This window comes from Arvicanthis niloticus, chromosome 4, assembly GCF_011762505.2.
Source record: "Arvicanthis niloticus isolate mArvNil1 chromosome 4, mArvNil1.pat.X, whole genome shotgun sequence".
Taxonomy (NCBI): domain Eukaryota; kingdom Metazoa; phylum Chordata; class Mammalia; order Rodentia; family Muridae; genus Arvicanthis; species Arvicanthis niloticus.
The window spans coordinates 106,238,460-106,259,582 of record NC_047661.1 but is presented as its reverse complement, the minus strand read 5'-3'; positions in this window follow the sequence as shown (position 1 = coordinate 106,259,582).

The following is a 21,123-nucleotide window of genomic DNA, read 5'->3' as shown; positions in this document are numbered from 1 at the left end:
TACTTGACAACTTGCATGACAGCAGTGGCCATTATTGTTGGGTGGTTACTGAGAGGCCGTGAGAAGTGCTTTCATGCGTATGCAGGGTGAGACTAGGAGATGCTTGTCTCTGCCTTTCAGACATGTCAAGCAAAGCCAGATAGAGAGAGAATTCTATGAATGGAGTGGATTCACTAAAATGTATCATGTATTAGGTATGTGATTCACAACTGTGGCTTCCTGATATTAGGGTAAGACGGTTAAGCAAAGAAAAAAGTATTGGTTTGTCTCTTAGGGGGTTTGTGCTAATAGAATAAAACTTCTTCTACATGCAAAAGGAGTTGGGAAAAATAGTTTTAGCAGAGGCATCAAGAATCAAATGAGGAGAAGAAAGAGGATGTAGATACAGTGTTGTTTGTAAGATGCAAAAGGAGGAGATATTTTAAACCCAAAGCAGGATAGGATTGGCATTCAAAAGTACCGGAATGGAACAGAGGCATCCTGAATTCCAAATGGAGGATTCAGGAGCCATAGCTCAAGAGAAGACTATGTGTATCCAGATCTTCATGTACACACAAAAAATTATGGGATTTTTTCCTTTTAAAGAATATATTTATTTGCATAAGAATATACACATGCTATATTTTAAAATATAAACAAGCCCACACATACTTGGAGAACACTTCCACATTGTTGAGATTGAGATAGTTTCTTGAGACAGTGAGAATATACAAGCTAATGCCTCTTTTAATTTTCTAGTGTTTTCAAGACTAGAGAAACTTAAGTACAATTTTTTTTTCAATCAGGAGAATCAGGATGAAACTATGGCAGCATCATAAGACAAACCTAACTGTGCGTGTGATTTTTAATAAAATGAATATTACTAGAGGCTTGGGAGACAGCTCAATGGGTAAGAGTGTTTGCAGTGCAAGCCTGAGGGTATGATTTAAAATCCCCAGCATCCATGTAAAAAGCCAGGCATGTCTGCAGTTACCTATAACCACAGCATAGGAGTGAGGCAGAGATAGGCAGAACTATAAAAGTAACTTTTACTCACTAGATGTAATTGTCATCTCAAAGGCTTACTGTTGAATAAGCTCACCCTTTCTAGTTCTTTCTGAATTCTGGCTGGCTGGTTCAACTCAGCTGTTCTGGCCCAAACTCCTCTCCAAGATGACTGATTCAAATTGTCTTCTCTTGGTTTCTGACTGAATTGCTCTGCTTGACTTCATGCTAACTCTGGCAATCTGTTCTAATCTTCTGGATTCTTCTCATTCTCAGCCTAGTTCTGTCTTTACCTGCAACCTCTGTCTGTAAAACTGTCCCAACTCTCTCCCTCTCCCTCTCCCTCTCCCTCTCCCTCTCCCTCTCCCTCTCCCTCTCCCTCTCCCTCTCCCTCTCCCTCTCCCTCTCCCTCTCCCTCTCCCTCTCCCTCTCCCTCTCCCTCTCCCTCTCCCTCTCCCTCTCCCTCTCCCTCTCCCTCTCCCTCTCCCTCTCCCTCTCCCTCTCCCTCTCCCTCTCCCTCTCCCTCTCCCTCTCCCTCTCATTCTCTCTCTGTGATACTCTCTCTTTATTGCTCTCTTTCCTGTACTGTTCTTGTGGGAGTTGGGTGTATCCTATCTTTGACTCATTCTGTGAAATCTTTCTGATTCAACACTTTTCCTGTCTATTACATGTCACTTTCAGACATGGCTCCTTCTTTCTACAAACTACTATTACCTTCGTTGTTAGGGATTAAAGGTGTATACTAAGACCATGTCTATAGTCCAGTCAGATCATACTGTTATCCAGGGTGTGTCTACATTTCAACTAAATCATATATTTGGATGCGTTCCTTGCTAGAGCAGTCATGCTGCTGGATTAAACTTTCTCTATGCAGAATCCTAGCATTTCTGTAGAGACAGGCAAATATAGAGACTTTCTGGTCAAACAACCCAACCAGGTTGGCCCATTTCTGGTTCAGTGAGAGACCTGTCTCAAAATGATGAGTGATACAGAAAGACACCAATGTACTGTTCTGGCCTATGTGCAGGCAAGCACCACTCGCCATGCAGTCACATACACATACAAAACTAGTGCTTCAAAATATATTTCCATATTAGAAATAGCCTAAATATCCATCAACAGATGAATGGATAAAGAAAGCATGGTACATTTACACAATGGACTATTACTAAGCCATTGAAAAGAAATGAAATCAGGAAATTTGCAGGTAAATATATGGAATTAGAAAAAAAATGATCTTGAGTTATCCAGACCTAGAAAGACACACATGGTATATACCTGCTTATATATAGATTTTAGCTGTTAAATTGATGATAATTTGGTTAAGCTACAATTCATAGAACTACAGATATTAGGTATAGACAGAATAAGGAACTAAGAGAAGGACATATGATTCCATAGGAAGGGGCAATAGAATATATAGTTATGGATGGATGGGAGAGGCTGAAACAGGAGAATTAAGTAAAGAGGGCAAGGAAAGCAGAGGATGAGGGAGGGAATATGGGAAGAGATGGCTAAAATTAAGGTCATTTGAGACAGACTATGGAAGCCTAATACAGTAGAAGCTCCACTTGGTGACCAGAGATGACCATTTCAACAGAACTGGCCCTCTCTCAGATACTAACAAATGCCAATAGTTCCACATTTAGGGGTGGGATTGTGGCCCCCCACTGACCTCTACCGAAGATTAGGTCTGGGGTAGGTTCACACAGGTTTTATGCATGCTGTCTCAGCCCTTGAGTTCATACATGCACCTGCCTTGCTGTGTCTAGAACTAGACACCATTTTTGTGTAGTCACCCACCATTTCTTGGTCTTATTATACTCCTAGCTCCTTGAGTCTTGGGAGGAGGGGGTGCAACCTTTATTTTTAATTTAAGTTTTAAAACTTGTTTTGAGAATATCATATTTGCGTACTATATATCATTTCTCTTTCCTTCTATAAATCACCTCTTACCTTGCCCAATGACTTGATCTCTCTCAAATTCATGATCTCTTCTTTAATTATTATTGTTTCCATATGAGTCTATTTGGGATTGTTCATTTGTGTATCTGTTTAGGGCTGATCACTTGGGATTAGATAAAGTCCTTGGATTTTTTTCTCTCTAAACAGCCATTAATTTACCTGTAATTATTCATCTAGGGATGGGCCTTTGTATCCCGTCTATTTCTTTATCTTATTATTCTAGCTAAGACTTGGAGCACCACATTGAAGAGTGGTGGAAATGACTACCCTTGCCTTGTTCACAATTTTAGAAAAAAGGATTCTTCCCCTCCTCTCACTTTTGTGTGATGCTAGCTAGAGATTGATCATATACAGTCTTCATTATGCAGAGATAGGTTTCTTCTATTCATAGTTTCTTCAAGGTTCTAATCAGAAAGAGTAAATTTTGTTAAAGCTCTTTTCTTTTAAAGATCATCCAATGAGATGATCATGTAATTTCTGTGGCATGTGCATGCCCCACCCCTTATCCTTTGTGACTGTGTGTGTGTTATGAAAACAAAAGGAGGGATTGTGAGAGGAAGAGATACTGAAGTAGAGATAGAGAGAAAAGAGAGTAATTTAAAACATGCAGAAATGTCGAAAGGGGTACGAAATGAGGGGAGGCAGCAGTATAGCAGTGGAGGGCGGAGGAGCAAGGGAGGATGGATGAAATATTTACATGTCATTTGCACATGAAAATGTAAAAGATTTTTAGAAGTTCTGTTCTTGTAATTCAGTGTAGGCTATAGGGAATTAATGCTGTCCCTAGAAGCTGTTGTTCACTTAACTGAGTAAGGGCCACTTCCCCCAGGGCCACAAACATGTAGTGCAGAACCCATGACTGCTTCTTGGCTGTTTGGCCCTGTTTGACATATGATGCAGTCGAACTTTTAGGACGTAGTTTTCAAAATCAGATCAACCTTTTTTTGAGGCATAAAAATCATATAATCTGTCTGAAGAATTATGTTACTGTGAAAAGTGATGTCTTAAACCCCATAAATTTGTTATGTTCAAATGAGCCGTTTTCGATATCCTTTACAAGCTAAAAAGTACTCAGGCCTGTTGACAAAGCAAAGAAATGGTGTCAAAAATAATTTTAAAACCTTTTGACCTATAAGGTTTAAAAGAATTAGGCACAGATTCTTTGCTTTAAGCCTCTTGGTGACAAGAAATATGGTACGCTGCCAGATTGTATGATTGACAGCAGCGTTTGTAGTTTCAGCTGTTAATACAGTATGCTTCTTGTATATTCTGAGTGAGTAAATATAGAAGACTATTTGTCACCTGGGCTGATGGACTACACATAAGTGAGACAATGTGGTTAGAATCCCAAAGCATAAATGAAAAGTCAAAAACTTTGTATTATTTACAGTACAACACATAGGAGTTAGCATTTGTTCTTTCTCTTACCTCAGTAGAAATTGCTGAATTTTAAAATAAGTACGTGACTCTCTTTTAATAATGTCCCCCAGTTACAGTTATTTGTCACATGGATGCATCAATTAAGTGTACCACAAAGCCTAATAGAACGACAGACTTATTTTAGAAGCTGCATTTATTTTTAAATATCATGATTCAAGTATCTTAAAAATTTTTTCCACTCATAGGACCTATGACTAATGACACGTCTCTCCACCCAAAATAAAGCTTGTTTTCAGAAGCTAATTAATGCTCAGGCTTGTTGCATGCACTCAAGCTAAGAACAGTGGTGATTCTGAAAACTCTTCCTTGGTCAATAGCTCTCTAATAATATTGATTTCTCTTTCTATAACATTTTGAATTTGCTAAAGTGTTACAAGTGGTATAACATCATTTCAAAATGATATCGCGAATGGCCCAGTAATTAATATTTTCAAAGAATCGTGCCATTGGAGATGAAAAGATTATTAAGGTGATATTACCGAGTCTTTGGATTTAGAAAAGAAAATTTGCTTTGGAAAGTGCATTATCAGCTTTGAAGTCAAAAAAGCAAAATGGGCATTTTCAGCAGGCTGTTCTTATCTTTATTTGCTGATAAAGAAAGAAACCAGAGATTTCCAAAACTTTAAATGAAAAGCTCTGGTGAGGTTCACATTACAGAATCTTTACAAAAATACAATGAATGCCAACCAACGGCTCTGGACATGAAAGGACGGGACTAGAGAGGAGACAATGGAGTTTATGGCATTTTATTTTAGAGCTTTAAAAATATTTCTGTTCTCAACAAAACAAAGCATATGAAGTTGATTTGTTTTCATCTATGCAATTAGCACAGTATTATGTTCAAGCACATGAAAGTTTGTGACTGATGGTCCATAACTGTAGCTTCATTTCACAGATGAATGCCAGGTCGCCATGGACACAGCTTCCTCTTGAGTAGCTTATTTTTGCCCATGTCTATATGTGAAGACAGTTTGCATAAAATTAGAGGGAACACATTCAGTTGTTATCTAGATTTCTGCAGTTTTTTTTGTCAGGTTTAAAGATCTACTTTTTTGTTCTTTGTATTTTTTATTGTGGCCTATTTGAGTTTTCACATTTATTTATTTATTAATATATTGTGTGCATTTGCATGTTTGCTCACATACATGTGCACATTCCCCATGCACATGTAGATGTCAGAGGACAACTTTTAGGAATTGATTCTCTCCTTCCATCTTGTAGGCTCTGGGTACTAAACTTAGATATTTAGGACTGGTGGCTAGTGTCTTTACCCACTGAGTTATCGTAGTAACCCTCCATTGTGAGATATTTGTTACTTATCTCTACCTGCACTGACTTGAAATTTCACAAGTAAATTCTAATTTAATACAGGACTTTGAAAAAATCAGAATATTATAAAAGAAGCATTATGTCCCTTGAAGCTCTGTTTCGAGAATGAATACTTACTTGGTTAAGAATTTCTGAATTGTAGTTTATCCTTCTGTATAAATCATTTTCATAGGATCTGAGTTCTTTTATATTCTTGTTCACAGCCACAGTGCCATCATCTAGGTAGAAACAATTGACTGTTATATCGCTTGAGCACCATTTGGGTTTCTCCCATCTTCAGAGGGAAGCTGTACACTCTTTACTTTCTGAAATCTGGACTTGAGGCTATGAAGGATTTCAAATGATTGAGAACAAATCAGCAGAACTCATGCAACTCAGATATGAATGTTTTGTTTTCCAGAAGGAATTAAATGTGGTTACATGTTAGTGTTCTTAGCATTTTGGCTACCTTTCCAGTCTTGCTCATGAAGCCCTGAGATATGAGGGGAGGGACTATCATGGTGAAGGTAACCATGTGGTGAGTGTGGTCCATATCCTGTGTTGCAGGAGCACTGATGGAGCAGAATACTCTTTCAACCCAGCCTTTTCCTGACACTGATGGACCAGGATGTTCCAACCCAGAATTTTCCTGACACTCTGTGGTTAAGATTTCTTGATTCATGTCATGAAGATATTATTTGTTCATTAGAAATAGAACTTTTATATATTTAAATCAGCAACAACAACAACCACAAAAAAATAATTGAAAGACCATAAATTACAGTTCTTATACAGATGTTGCAATGTAGACAATAAGGAATTATCATCTTAAGTTTTTGTTATTGTTGACAGAGTCATGGTACAAAAGAGTGCAATAGTGTGGGACATATTTAACTGTGCCCATTTGTTAGTCTTTGAGAAGAGTATAGTGGGAAACAATGTTTTAATCTATAAAGGATGTCTTTTAAGGTGATGAAAGTGAATGGTGCTTTGTATTGATACAGAACTCATTTTCTAAATAACCCAAATGTGTATAAACACGGCTTACTTCAATCTTTCTAAAAATACCATACAACTCTTCTGAAAACACATTGAATATATTGTTTGTCTGTGGTGAAAGCATATACACAGGTTATACTTGTCCAGCTTAGTAATGCAGGACTCTAGGAAATAGAGTCCTAGGCCATCTATATGAGACATACATTGAAGCCTAGCACCTAGCTTGGTAAGATGTGTTAGTAGCTGCTGTTGTTGGTATCTCTTAAAAATATGGACAGAAGGTCTCATTGCCTGCCTTCTGGCTTTGTTTACTTAACTGTGCTTTGAAAGAGATGTGTTATCTGTGAAAGTAAAAGTACATTCATACAAGTTCAAATGCTTACAATTTTATATCAATGGAATTAAAATATGTATTTAATAATTTCGTATGTGTATGATGTGCATGTATGTATGATGGTTGGCACATGTGTACCATAGTACATGTGTGGCGGTCAGAGCACAATTTTTAGATTTCTGTTCTTTCTCTTGCCCTTGTGAAGGAAGATTCCCCTCTTTTATTATTTATTTATTTATTTATTTATTTATTTATTTATTTATTTTCTGCTGATGGACTGCTTTCTCCAGGCTAGCTGGCTTATGAGCTTCTGGGCAGCTTTCATTTCTCTGCTTCCCATTGTGCTTTAGGAGTGTTGGGGTCACACGTGTAGGCCAGCGCATGTGGATTTTCACATAGTTTCTCAGGACCAAATTTATCTCTTCAGGTTTGCACAGTCAGTGCTTTTATACTTCTCTTCTTCTAGAACCACTCCAGATACCAACTTCTGTCTTAGGGTTTTACTGCTGTAAACAGACACCATGACCAAGACAACTCTTATAAGGACATTTAGCTGGGGCTGGGTTCAGTCCATTGTCATCAATGTTGGAGCATGACAGTATCCAGGCAGACATGGTATAGGAGGAGCTGAGAGTTCTACATCTTTATCTGAAGGCTGATAGGAGAAGACTGTTCTATACTTGGTGGAAATTCAAAGCCCACCCTCACAGTGATACACTTCCTCCAACAAGGCCACAACTACTCCAACATGACCATCCCTCCAAATAGTGCCACTCCCTGGGCCAAGCATATTCAAACCACCACACCCAGTGAGCCACTTCTCCAGTCCAAACAATTGAAACTTTATTATTTAAAAAGTTTTTATTAGATGAGATGCTTGGAATCAGTAGCTGTTGTAATTGATTATGAAATGCCCCAATTAGCCTCTTGTGTTGAAACCTAGAGCTCCAGATTGCTTTGCTATTTTGGGAGATCCTAGTAACTTTGGGAGACACAGCCTGCATGAAGAAACCAACCCTTGATGCTTAGCTTTGCCTCTCCATCCCATGATTCTTAACCTTACCTCTCCAGCACTTGATGCTCAGTCTCACCTTTCCATCCCTTGATTCTCAGCCTTACTTCAGGCCCATAACAATGGAGCAAGAGTTCTGAAACCAAGAAGCACATGAAATAATGCCTTCTTTAGGACCATTTCTGTCAGATATATTATTACAGTGAGCAAAAATATGAGTAAGACAGTGGTAGGTCAAGGGTCAATCTGAGCACCTAGATTTCTAGCTCATTCTGTCACTAAGTTCTAGCATTAAGTATACTTTATAACATAGACATGAAAAGGTTCAGCATCTGAAGGAAATTAGGAGTCATTATATGAAATGTTGAAAGAATTTAAAAAAGGATTGAAAAAAAAAGAGGCAAGCAAATGTCTGAGGCTATATTCATTGAGGCCAACACCCAACATTATAAACATTTTTGTTGATGCCAAGAAATAATAAAACTTCAGTTAAGATTTAAAATATAGTTGTATGAAATTTTTTCACATATAGTATTTCTGTTTTGAGCCTCAGAATTATTTTGAAAGAACACAACATTTCAGTTAATGAATTGCTATTTAAATTAGCATAATTATTATTTTATGCAACATATGAACCCACAAGAACAGACTCATTTATATTTAATAGGAACCTATAACATTAATGAACTAAGTAAAATGAATCAAAGGTAGGACCCAAATTAGTTTTAATTAAAGCAAGTAATTATTGCCTTCGATAAGTACAATTAAATGTAATAACATGCCAATTTATTGAAGTGATCTTCTGTATTAGAACCTTAAATGGATCCACATTAGTGTGATTATGTTGGCTTTTATGGATTCACAAAGTTAGAATCAAGAATAATAGGTTGGCAGCTGAGAGATTCTGGGTATGTAGGAGGCATGGTATCTAGTTATGAGCCCATTATTGAGTCAACAATCTCTAACAACTAACTCCAAACTCAGGATCACACAGAAGGGCCTGATTAAACTCTGTGGAACACTAAATATCACCAAACCAAGTAACTAGGGGAAAGAATTATGGGAATAGGGGTGGCAGGTAAGAGTGGAAAAGAAGACAGAGAGAGGGAGAGGTATCAAAATAGGCAGAGTACATGTATGAAATTTTGTGAAAGAACAAAATTTACTAGTAAAAAAACAAAGTAGCACCATTAAATAAGTGTATGTTATGAGAAACCATTTATTTTTGGCATGAAGAATAACCACCCAGTAGCCTGATCACCAGACAATCTACTTGGCATTGGCTGGTTTTAGTGTATTTCTATCCTGCATAATGTGTTGGGCATATGACAACTGCATCTCAGATAGTGTAGAGGGGCTTATGGAGAGTTAGTGAAGCATCCTCATGTAGAATCATTGTGAAAACTCCCAGAATAAACAGCTAAATTTAAACCTCAAAGACAACAATCTGAAGCAGACAGTTTTGTTATCCACAGCCCTTAATGGCGAGCACAATAAACCATAAACAAATTCAATAATTCTTTCTAGGTCCCAAAATTGTATCCAAAGACACGATTTGGATAACAGTGTCTCTTTTGTTTCTGGTAGGTCACACACTTGTTGAAGGCTCTCCTTTTCTGTACATCCAGTGAGGGAAACATCACAGACTCTACTTCAAGCTCATTCAGCTTCATTCAAGCGCATTCATAGCCAAGTTCAGTGGGTGCTGCTTGGGTTAGTGAATTCTCTGGGAAAGGAAATAATTTCATAACAATACACTGTTTTAAATTTCTCCTTGAATTTTGAAAGCGTGAGGACAGCTACTGCAGCCGTGAGTGACTAAAAAAATCCTCTCTGGGTGCTTTCTGTTTGTATTTGCTCAACTGAAGTGAAACAGGACCAGATGAATATAGAGACCTTCAGAGAGTTATTTTCTAAATGTAATCTACCAATATTGAGAGGTTACTTTGTGTTGGCCAGTGTATTAAGTGCTACACATTCATATTTTAGAAAGCAATGTAACGTTACAAACTCCTTTTTCTCACTGTTTAAAAGTCACCCCTCTCCATGCTCCCAATTGTTCACCAGCCTACTCACCCTTTCTCAGCTACATTGGGGAGAAATCTACTTCTGACCAATTGTATTTGTTAAGTGACTGGTAGTGGCATTTCATTTTGAAGTGAGTTCTTTTTATGGTCTCAACAGAATGTGTATATCTGTGTGCTAGGCATGCCATCAGAATCTCAGGGATAACAAGACATGCTCATGAGTACCTTAGCTATTTTAAATCATTGCATCTCTTAGCTTGCCTCCCAGTCTGCATACCAATAAAAATTCCTGTATCTTGGTGGCAAAGTCTTCTTTTTCATGAGTAGAGAGCAGCAACCAGCTAGAGGACATCTGTAGGAGAGACATCTGGGGCAGGTGTATCACAAGAGCAATAATTTCACGCTTCCCATGTCCAGATCTATATGTTTTCTCTTCTTCTCTTTTCTATCCATTCACTATTTCATCTTTTCATTCTTCAGACACTGTGGTTGGATGGCAGCAATGAATAAGGAACAGTCTTAGCTAATGAGGATCTCACTGTCTGATAAGGAGACCCCATGTAATCCATACTTGTAGCAAATAAGAGGGCCTCCTGCTCTGGTCTGGGTGCTTTAGAAAGCCTCATCTGGTCTCTCAAGTTACTGTGACCCTAACTTTGTGATGGAGAACTGGAAAGCCAATGGATCATAGTCTACTAGAGTTTGAATCCCCTTAGAGGGATTAGATTCGCAGCAGCTCTGTCACTTGGATTATGGCAAGAGTGCACATATCTATGCAAACAATGACCCAGGTGTAGCTGTTTGTATATTTAGTAAATGGAAAATGGACAGTGTTAGGATGTCCACATGTGCACTTAGGAAGCTATAGTGATGAAGAATAAAGAAATGAAGTTAGTTTATTCAGATGTTTTTCTTTTTTAATGATGAAATTGTTTTGAAAGTTCAAAATATCTGGTTCTAAAAAATTAAAGCTACTGTAAATAGCTATTTAGCTTTATTATTTAAATTTTTAGGAAGGAGCTCTTTATTTGTAATTTTTCCACAGACTCAGAAATCATCTCCAGAGACAATGTCCTTTGAACTGACAAATTATAGTTGTTTACTAGGAATGTGGTAGTTTATTCATACTACAAGAAATCCAGGCACAAGGGTTAATTGTTAGTAGTCACCTTTTATTTTTATCATTTTTTATTATTTAAACAATTTTAAAATTTAAATATATTTTGATCATACTTTTCTCCTCCTCCAAGTCCTTCTGGATTCTCTCCCTGTTTCTACCAACCTTAAGTTCTCTCAAAACACTAACAAAAAATATAATATCAACTCCCCCAAATGAAGAAAAGAATAAAGAACACACAAACAGAAAAACAAAATAGCACACCAAAGTGTAACCAAAGAGACACACACACAAACTGTGGAGGCCAGTAATAGTTGGTCAATTATTCCTGAACATGAGGCTTGCCCTGGAGTGGTTGAAATACACATTGTCACTCTATTAGAGAAAAATGATTTTCACACTTCCAGCAGGTATAAATGACAGTTTAGTTGTTAACTTTTATCATAGTGGCTAGGTTTCCATCCATCCATCCATCCATCCATCCATCCATCCATCCATCCATCCATCCAAACATACAACAAAATAAAATATAATAAATATAACAAAATATAGTAAGAGAAAATAGAAGCTATTGCATTGAAGTTGGATAGGACAAACCAGCAGAGTCCATGAGAAGGCACCAGAATCAGAGACCCACTAGTTCTCACCCTCATGAGTCCCATTAAAACACTAATCTGGAAGGCATAATATGTATGATGAAGACCTGCTGCATATATGTGCAGGGTCTGTGTGCTGCTTCAGTCTCTGAGTTTGTATAAGCTTTGCTCATATTGATTTTAGAAGCTTTGTTTTCTTGATGTCCTCCAGCCTCTCTGGCTCCTAAGTTGTTTTTTAAGTTGTTTTTCTTTCTTTCTTTCTTTCTTTCTTTCTTTCTTTGTTTGTTTCTTTCTTTCTTTCTTTCTTTCTTTCTTTCTGCTTTCTCTGAGCTCTGAGAAGAGGGATTTGATGGAGACATTTCATTTAGGGCTGAATGTTTCAAGGTCTCTCTCTCTCTCTCTCTGCATGATGTTTGGCTATTGGTCTCTGTATTTGTTCCCATCTGCTACAGGTGGAAGCTTCTATGATGATGGCTGAGCAAGGCACTGATCCATGAATATAGAAGAATATCATTAGAAGTCCTTTTGTCAGGTAGCATTCGACTTTTTAACTTGCAAATTCAGTTTGGTAGACAACAGCAATACCTTATAATTAAGGTCAATGGGAATCCAATGGGTTGACAGATTGATATAGCAACTGATTTAATGATATCAGGCAAACACAGCCTGTTACCACCTCCTTCCTCTGCTGTTCTGCTACTACATCTCAACACCAAGGAGACTTTTATTGTTTTTATATCATGTAGTCTTTTGAAATCATGAATACACTTTTCCACAGAATGCCTCAGCCCCTCAGAGAGACACAGCAGTTGTTTTAGCAAAAGGCAAATAACATATTTCACTGGCTGGAAGTAAAACAAACACAAAAGATCCCTGCTTGTGGCGTCGAATGGAGTACCACGTGGCTACCTACATTCAATTCATTGTTTAATATTAATGGTAAGCTTAGGTATGTGAAGCAAGGCCTTCTGTATTCCTACATGAACGCATTAGAATCAGACATAAGTGAATCTCGAAAGGAGAGGAATTTGGTTCATTTTCCATAAGCACCCAGAAATTCAGCTGCTTATGTAAGGCTTATCTCAACTGCCTAAACATAGTTAAGTCTTCAGACGTTACCAGAGCAGGATTGCATGTGAGATTGTCTGCTTTTGTGTAGCTAACTCAGATACAAATATTGAGGGGAAAAAACCCTTTTGCTAACATGCTCTGTCATTTCTAGATCTAGTTATTATTGTGAAGCTAAAAAATGGCCCAAAGCAGAATTCTTTACCCAATTTAAGAACTAAGAATCAGTATGTCTCAGTCACACAAGATGACAGTTGTCTCCATTCACACTGATGATAAATTGTTGCCATCCTTAGATTTATGATTGAGGAATAGCCAATTTTTAAAATGTGTTAGTTGTACATGTAAATCTAAAGTCTAAATATTTCATAATTTCAATCCCCAGGTATTGGAGAAAGGAAGTTAGCAAGTTATAGGTTGACTCTTGGATTATAATGCAGATTTTCTCTGGTTGTCTTTTTTTTTTTTTTTTTTTTTTTTTTTTTTTCTTTCTTCAAGACAGGGTTTCTCTGTGTAGTCCTGGCTATCCTGGAACTTATTCTGTAGACCAGGCTGGACTTGAACTCAGAAATCCACCTGCCTCTGCCTCCCAAGTGCTGGGATTAAAGGCGTGCACCACCACCGCCCGGCTTCTGGTTGTCTTTTAAATGTAGTTCCTTTGCAGAACTTGCTCCCAGATGCAGATGCTTTGGAGGGACTTTTCAAGTAGAGAAATGCATCACACAGAGATGAGTCTATTTATTCCAAAGAGGTGTGATGTTGGCATGGCTTTTCAGGACTATCAGAACAATATGGAGGCCCTCTACTTTTTTCAGAGCCCACTGATAAGCTATGTCAAAGCCTCCATTCAGTTCTACACTAGAGAAGACAAGCAAATAAAGATTAATACTCATGATAACCTCAGGGAAAAGATCCCTTTATGGTCAAATTAAAAGCTAATTACAAATAAAAGGCAAATTCTGACAATTTTAAAAGTGTTTTTAGCAGGAAATTACATTTAATCTGACAGAAGTATTTTTTTTTTAAATTTTATAGATTCTTTCTGAGTTGTATATCATGCATCTCAGTTCCACTGTTCTCCTCATCCCCGCATATCTATCTTTCACCTGTGCACCTCCCAATAAAACACACACACACACACACACACACACACACACACTCACACACACACACCACCACCACCACCACCACCAACAACAACAACAGAAAGCAAAGCACAGAAAACACCTCATTGTGGATACTGTAGTGTGTCCCACAGTATATCCCTCTGTCCACACATCTTCACTTGCAAGTGTTTATTGCAATGAGTCCTTGGTCTCGTTCAAGATCTCAAGCTTCTTGGACACCATCAATATTGTATCTTCACTGGGTCTCATCCAGGTTATTCTGTTGTTGCCCTGTGTCCTGGAGATCCTGTAGCTTTAGAACAGTAAGACTGGCCCTTTGATGTACCCCAAACATTCACAGATTATATAGATTTTGCAGTGGGCCAATTCAAAGCCCTGGATCTGGTCCTGGATGGAAGCTGAACTGGTCAATCTCCACGTTTCCCTTGTCTACATCAGGAGGGCAAATTCTCCAACACTGCTCCTGCTAGGCTGTCCGATGCCACCCCCTGCAGGAGGCAAGGTCAGCTCTCCTGTGAGAGAGACAACATCTTAACATGTTTAATTTGATGTGCAGTAGAGTCCCCGAAAGTGTGAAGTCAGAAGGCCTAGACATGTCTCAATTTGTGTAGAAGCCGAGGACTGCTGATCTGAGAAAGAGACATCCTCCATACACGGAATATATGTTGAAAACCTCACTGATTGTTTATGTGCACTATAGCTAAAAGCATCGGAACTTCTGTAGCTACAAAAACAAACCATGATTGTGCATCAGGGGAGGCCATGATTCTTTGGTATTCTAATTAGCAGTGGGGTGCAAGTCTGTGGTTGGTTCATATTTACGATTTTTATTTCATCTTCTGTATGTTTCCATTTTGTTCTTTAGATTTGTATATACCGTGTAAATAACTTGTCCTTGTTTATGTTATCCAGTAACTTTTTCTTCCTGAAGTAGGAAAATATAGGAAGGTACTTTGTGTTGGAATGCCTTCAGTGCACTGAATATTTACCATCACAAAGAAGACAGGATAAGGCGACAGCATTAGTGCATTACATCATAAAGCTGATAAGTTCTTTAAATATATTCTTGATGACAATGACATCTGATATGTAAAGATGTCTTCAATTTTTCTGGTGCTCAGAATCATTCAGATTTTTGTTGAAAAGATTTGCTGCCCCTCTTTCATGATCTATTTAATCTGTGTCTCTTGGGTAGACATTTAGCAACAATAGTTTAAAGAGATATTATTTTTCTATTTAATTGTGTTTTGGTTATCATTGAATTAGCCCTGGATTATCAGCGAATGCTCTTCTTTGACCTGAAAATAATGGAAATAGTCAAGCTGGGCAAGTCATTGTTTGGCCACTCCCACAATTTCTGTGCAGTGCCTGGAGGACCAGAAACCAGAGGCCATATAGCCCAGAGACCTAGTGTAGAACCAAACATTACTGGTTTTTAAAAAAAGCCAATGAAATGATTCCTAATTATATTATGCTATACTTATAGGTTTGTGCCTAGCCCAATTGTTGTCAGAGAGGCTTTATCTAGCAACTGATGGAAACAGATGCAGATACAATTACAGCCAAACATTAGTTGGAGCTTGGGGATTCCCATGGAAGAAGACTGAGGAAGCATTGTAGGAGCCAGAGGGGTCAGGATACCACAAGAAAACCTACAGAATCAACTAATCTGGGCTCATAGGGGTTCACAGAAGGTGATCGAGCAACCAGGAAGACAGACCTATGCCCTCTGCACATATGTTATAGTTGTGTAGCTTGATCTTCTTCTGGGACTCCTAACAATGGAGCAGAAACTGTGTCTGACTCTGTTGCCTGCCTTTAGGACTCTTTCCCAATTAGTGGGTTGCCTTGTCTAGCTGTAATAGAAGAGGAGGCACCTAATCTTACTGCAACTTGATGTGACAAGGCTGGTTGATATCCATGAGAGGCTTGCTCTTTTTTGAAAAGAAATGAAGGAGGAACAGATGAGAGGGTGATTGAAGGAGGTGGGGGTGGGTAGGAAGAGAGGAGAGAGAGAGGCAACTGAGGTCAGGATGCTAAATCAATCAACCAATCAAATGGCATTGCTCATTATGATTTCATGTGCTCTTGACTCCTGTCGGCTTTGTTGGTTAAAACACATTGGTCATGTGGTTGAAGGTCAGTCCGCAACTGTTTCATGGTTGCCAGTTAGACCTTTGACCTAGTTATACCCTGACCCATTAACCTTTACCTTTTGACTTGTCAAAAGTAAGGAGAAAAAGTTAAAAACTCAGGCTGTCAAGATGACTCAGTGATTAAAGCCATTTACTTGGAAGCCTGGAAGCCTGAATTGGGTCTGAGGAACCCCAAACTAAAAAGAACCGACTCTCAGAAAGTGTTCCTCTGACCTCTGCACCCATGTTGTGTCATGGGTGCTGATCTTCCTCACCACACACAAAATACAAGTAAAAAATGAAAAGGTCAATTAACAAATAAGTCCACAAAAATGTGGGGGCAGAAACCTCACTAAAGCCTTTTAAAACAACAATGAACTATTTAAAGATGGGGCTATGGGCCCAAGGAGTCAAGAATTGCTTTCTTTGCTTGAAAAATGAAAAAAGAGCAATTTAAAAACATTATTTAAAAATATTATTCACAATTGTATTATCTTTACATGGGGCAAGATAAGACTTGATTGGCATCTATGGTAAAAGAAACAGAAGTGGACAAGTTTGGAAGAGGAAGGAAAAGCAATTACACTGAGTTGCTTCATTTTTCTAATAATTAACTTCCTGAGATACAGGTTATATTACTTATCTCCTTGTCGCTGAGACAAAATACCTAACAGAAACAATTTAAAGAAGAAAAAACCAATTTTGACTGAGTTTCATGGACATCACATCATGGTGCAGAAATTAGGGCAGGAGGTAAGTGAAGAAGTTGGTCACATTGCATCCACAGTTAGGAAGCAGAGAGACAAATATGGCTGCTGGTGCTTGGTCTCTCTTTCTCCCCCTCTCTTTTCTCTTTTTTTCCTCCCTCTCCCCTCTCCTCCCCTCTCCCCTCTCCCCTCTCCCCTCTCCCCTCTCCCCTCTCCCCTCTCCCCTCTCCCCTCTCCCCTCTCCCCTCTCCCCTCTCCCCTCTCCCCTCTCCCCTCTCCCCTCTCCCCTCTCCCCTCTCCCCTCTCCCCTCTCCCCTCTCCCCTCTCCCCTCTCCCCTCTCCCCTCTCTCCTTTGTGATCTGTCTAGGATCCAGCCAGCCCATGGAATAATACGACCTACATTTAGGATGAATCTCTGAATTCAACCAACCTAATGTAGAAACTTTGTCTTAGGCATGCTACTTGGTAATGGTAGAACCTGCCAAATTGACAATATTAATATCACACAGGTTGGTAGGAAGAGCCTGGTCTATCTTCTGAGCTCTTGGAGAACCTTGTATAGATTTTCCTTTTTGGAAATATCTCCCCTGGCATGACATTTTAAAACATCTTCCTTATCAAATTCTTTGAGCCCATTGAGACAAGGACAGTGCTTTGTTTTTTATTGTCATGTATTAACATTAGTGAGTGTAAAGCTATAGCATAATCCTACCACAAATGATTGACAGATTGTACCAAGGAAAACATGGTTCTTATCTGCAGGGCTACTCAAGCAGATGCAAATAGAAGAATAATTGTTCTGTGTAATTGATATCAGCTTTATTATTTAAGCTGGAGGCAGTTAATAATTTAGAAACCATCATAGTTTTCTGATCAAATTTATTCAGTAATGTGTAGCAGTAATTAAAATATTTAAAGAGAGCAAGCACTAGGCTTTTCAGCTTGGCATAGACTGAGTAGCATCAAGATAAATTATGGGGCTGGAGAGACAGCTCAGTCAGTAAAGTGCTTGCCTTGAAAGCACAAGATCCTGAGTTTGATCTTCAGTACTCACATAAAGAAAGCCAGGTATGATATATACACGTACTACCCTACCATTGTGGAGACAATCTAGTTTCCTCAATGAGTTCCTAGCCAGGAGAGAGTCTTCCTCAAAAGAAAGGTAGACCTCACCTGCACAATTACACCCAAGATTATTCTCTAACCCCACACATGCACATACATGTGCACCTTCACACACATAAATGTGCATTCAGAATATTAGATACAATAAATCATGGGATGTCAGAGTTGAGCAGGCATTATGGACATTTTATCCTGGGGATTTTATTCGTTTCACAAAGGAATCTTCCTCTTTGCCATGGAGACCTCTCCCTTTGAGTACCATGAAGCCAAAGCTACCAGACATTTTAAAAAATAGAATTCCCAAATTAGCAAGAACTCAGCAGTAGTTGAGAGGAGCCTGCCATTAGAGCAACTGAATGACAAAGTTCTTTCAGTTTGGAACAAAAAAAAAATATTATTTGCATATGTAAACATGTGAAGGTCATATTTTTCAGGTTTTGAAAGATTTTTTTGAATAAGGGTAATTTCAAGTTAATCAGGAATAACATTGTGTACATCAGTGTGCTATTATATGTTGATGATATTATTGTTTCTATTATTATCAGACATGTACACACATGCACATATACACATGATATAGGGAAAGAAGATCTTTGAGGAGATGTGGTTTGCTGTGAAAAAAATCCAAGATTTGTTCTTTATTCTTGACCCATGGTCACAGCCAATGTGCTGGAGACTAACAGTAGACACCAGTTGTCATTGTAAAAGTCCTTGCTGTCTGGTTTCTTTCCCAGGATCTCAGGAAATTTGAAGAACAGCTCGAAATTTACTGAACACAATCTGGGATTAGTAATGGAAAGTAAAATAAATTGCTTCTTTAAAAATTAATTATAGAAATTTGTATGAAAAAGAAGGGATGAAGTTACATTTCCATGAAAAATAAAGAACTGTTCCTTAGGAGCCCACAGAAGAGGTGCGACCTGGAGCCACTCCCTTCCTGGGCATCTTGGAAACATCAGCGATGAAGAGCAGGTCAAGTTCTCTGACCCTGGTTCATATGCATGGAGCTTGGAGAAGACTAATGCAAGGAACGTTTCATCTTAATATATAAGCAGAGACTACTAGGATGTCATTTTCAATAAATAAAAGTTGACTGGAGTACTTATCACTAAGTTTTTACTCATAACCGTTACTCTCTGTGTCCAGTTAATTTATAGTTATTGCAGGAAGACAGATTTTTCTTCCACCACCACCACCACCACCACACACACACACACACACACACACACACAAACACACACACACACACAAAAAAAACATGCATGCAGGCACACACTCATAAAACCATGCATGCAAGCACACTCATGCATATGTCCAGTTATTTTAGAGGTATTTTAAAACACACACACACACACACACACACACACACACACACACACACACGTATGCGTGGAGACAGAGTAGGGAAAGTGGGAGGGAAGGAGGGAAGAAAATGAAAATGCTGAGAGGAAGAAGATGTGTGTGTGTGTGTGTGTGTGTGTGTGTGCGCGCGCCCATGCTCCTCTATTTCGCTGCCTTTTAAAATTCTATCTCCAGTAGCCAGACTGACTCCCAGTTGAGTAGCCAGTTCCTGCCTATTTTCTGTGAACGCTCCTGCTGGGTTAGAGTCAGGTCTTTTGGCGTTTTTCTGATCTGACTCACAAGTGTTAGGTTTCACCTTCTCAGGCTGTGAATTGGCTTTCAGGTTCTTGGAGTGGGTGATGGTAGTTGTGGCGGAAGCAATGATCTTGTTTATTACCCATAGACATTGTTGACAAGTGTATATGGAAATTCTTCAACTAAAACCCTAAAGTAAGAACTTAAGTTTGTGTGAGATCAAGCAGGAAAAATACATAGAGTAAAAGAGAAGCAAATTCATCTAATTATGTTTTCTTTGAAAGTGCGTAGTGCTGCGTGGTGCAAGGCATATTGTATGGAGCACACTTGGGAGGGAGAACCTTTCACAGAGGCTGAATAGTTCAGCTCATATGACTTTTACTAGCTCTTCCTCAAATATTTTATGGAATACTGTGCAGAAAATAAAAAGGCTACATACACAATTTACATAAACACCTCTGCTAAAAATGATCATGCATGCATTTTCATGCTTCTGAAACGAAGCCTGTGACATCTGCTGTTGGTGAAATATTCCATTTGGGCTAAACTAGGTACCATGACAAAATCTGTTCACAGATTTGGTCATTAAGTGCAGGTCAGATTTCCTATTTTTGTTTGAACTGGGTCTGGAAAGTAAAGGGGAGGGGCAATACTTTGTTGAATTGTTAAGTGTGTACTATGACAAATATGTATGGCATTTTTAAGTTGTAAAAGTGGATGGTCATGTTGGTGCCATCCCTGAACATATAAATTTCAGTTTTAGAAACTCGGGTTCAAATAATAACCGTGTTGTGAATGTAGTGAGCATTCTGTACTTAATTACCTCTCCTAATAAAAACACAGCATGAAGGATTAAGAGCTATAGATTAAGAGGGTCCATTACCAGCAAGTTTCACGTTGTGAAATCACACACAGAATGCATTCTGCTTTGCCAAAAGAAATCTTGATTATAAACTGGAAATTATACCCTCAGAAAGCAGAGGTTGTTAAACTTTGAATATTCATTCAGTGATTTATATATTAAAAGAACCACGTCAAGCAAAGTATTACTTTGCATGCTCTATATATTATTCGTTTTCATCCTCTCCAGGCCAATTCTGTTATATATCTTCCCATTCCTTCTCTGTTAGAAACTATATGAACTCTTATAAAATACAAAATTTGTCCCTTGCAGGCACTGTTTACAGGAATATGTAGCGGTTTGAAATGGCTGACAACTTTCCTCAGGCTCCAGGCTCTCAGAAGGTACTGTCTGTACAGCATTGAATTTTGTCTTTCAAGTAGGGTGGGCTGGCTTTAATAAAATAGGCGTTGATAGAACTTAATCAACTTAGTTTCATTTGCCAGCTGATTTTACTCATTTCAGGATGTATTCACCTATATGTTACCTAGTTTCAGATGTGTTAAATGGATTAATGTGTGCACACATGTTAAATTGCACATTTTGTGACATCACTTGAAGATCTGGAAAATGAGGGGTTAGTGTATTTGGAAGGAAAGATGGATACAGGACCATAACAGCAGGTGATGTCTGCTGAATAATGCTACTTTTTTTTCTGCTTTGATAAGAGACCATCACCAAA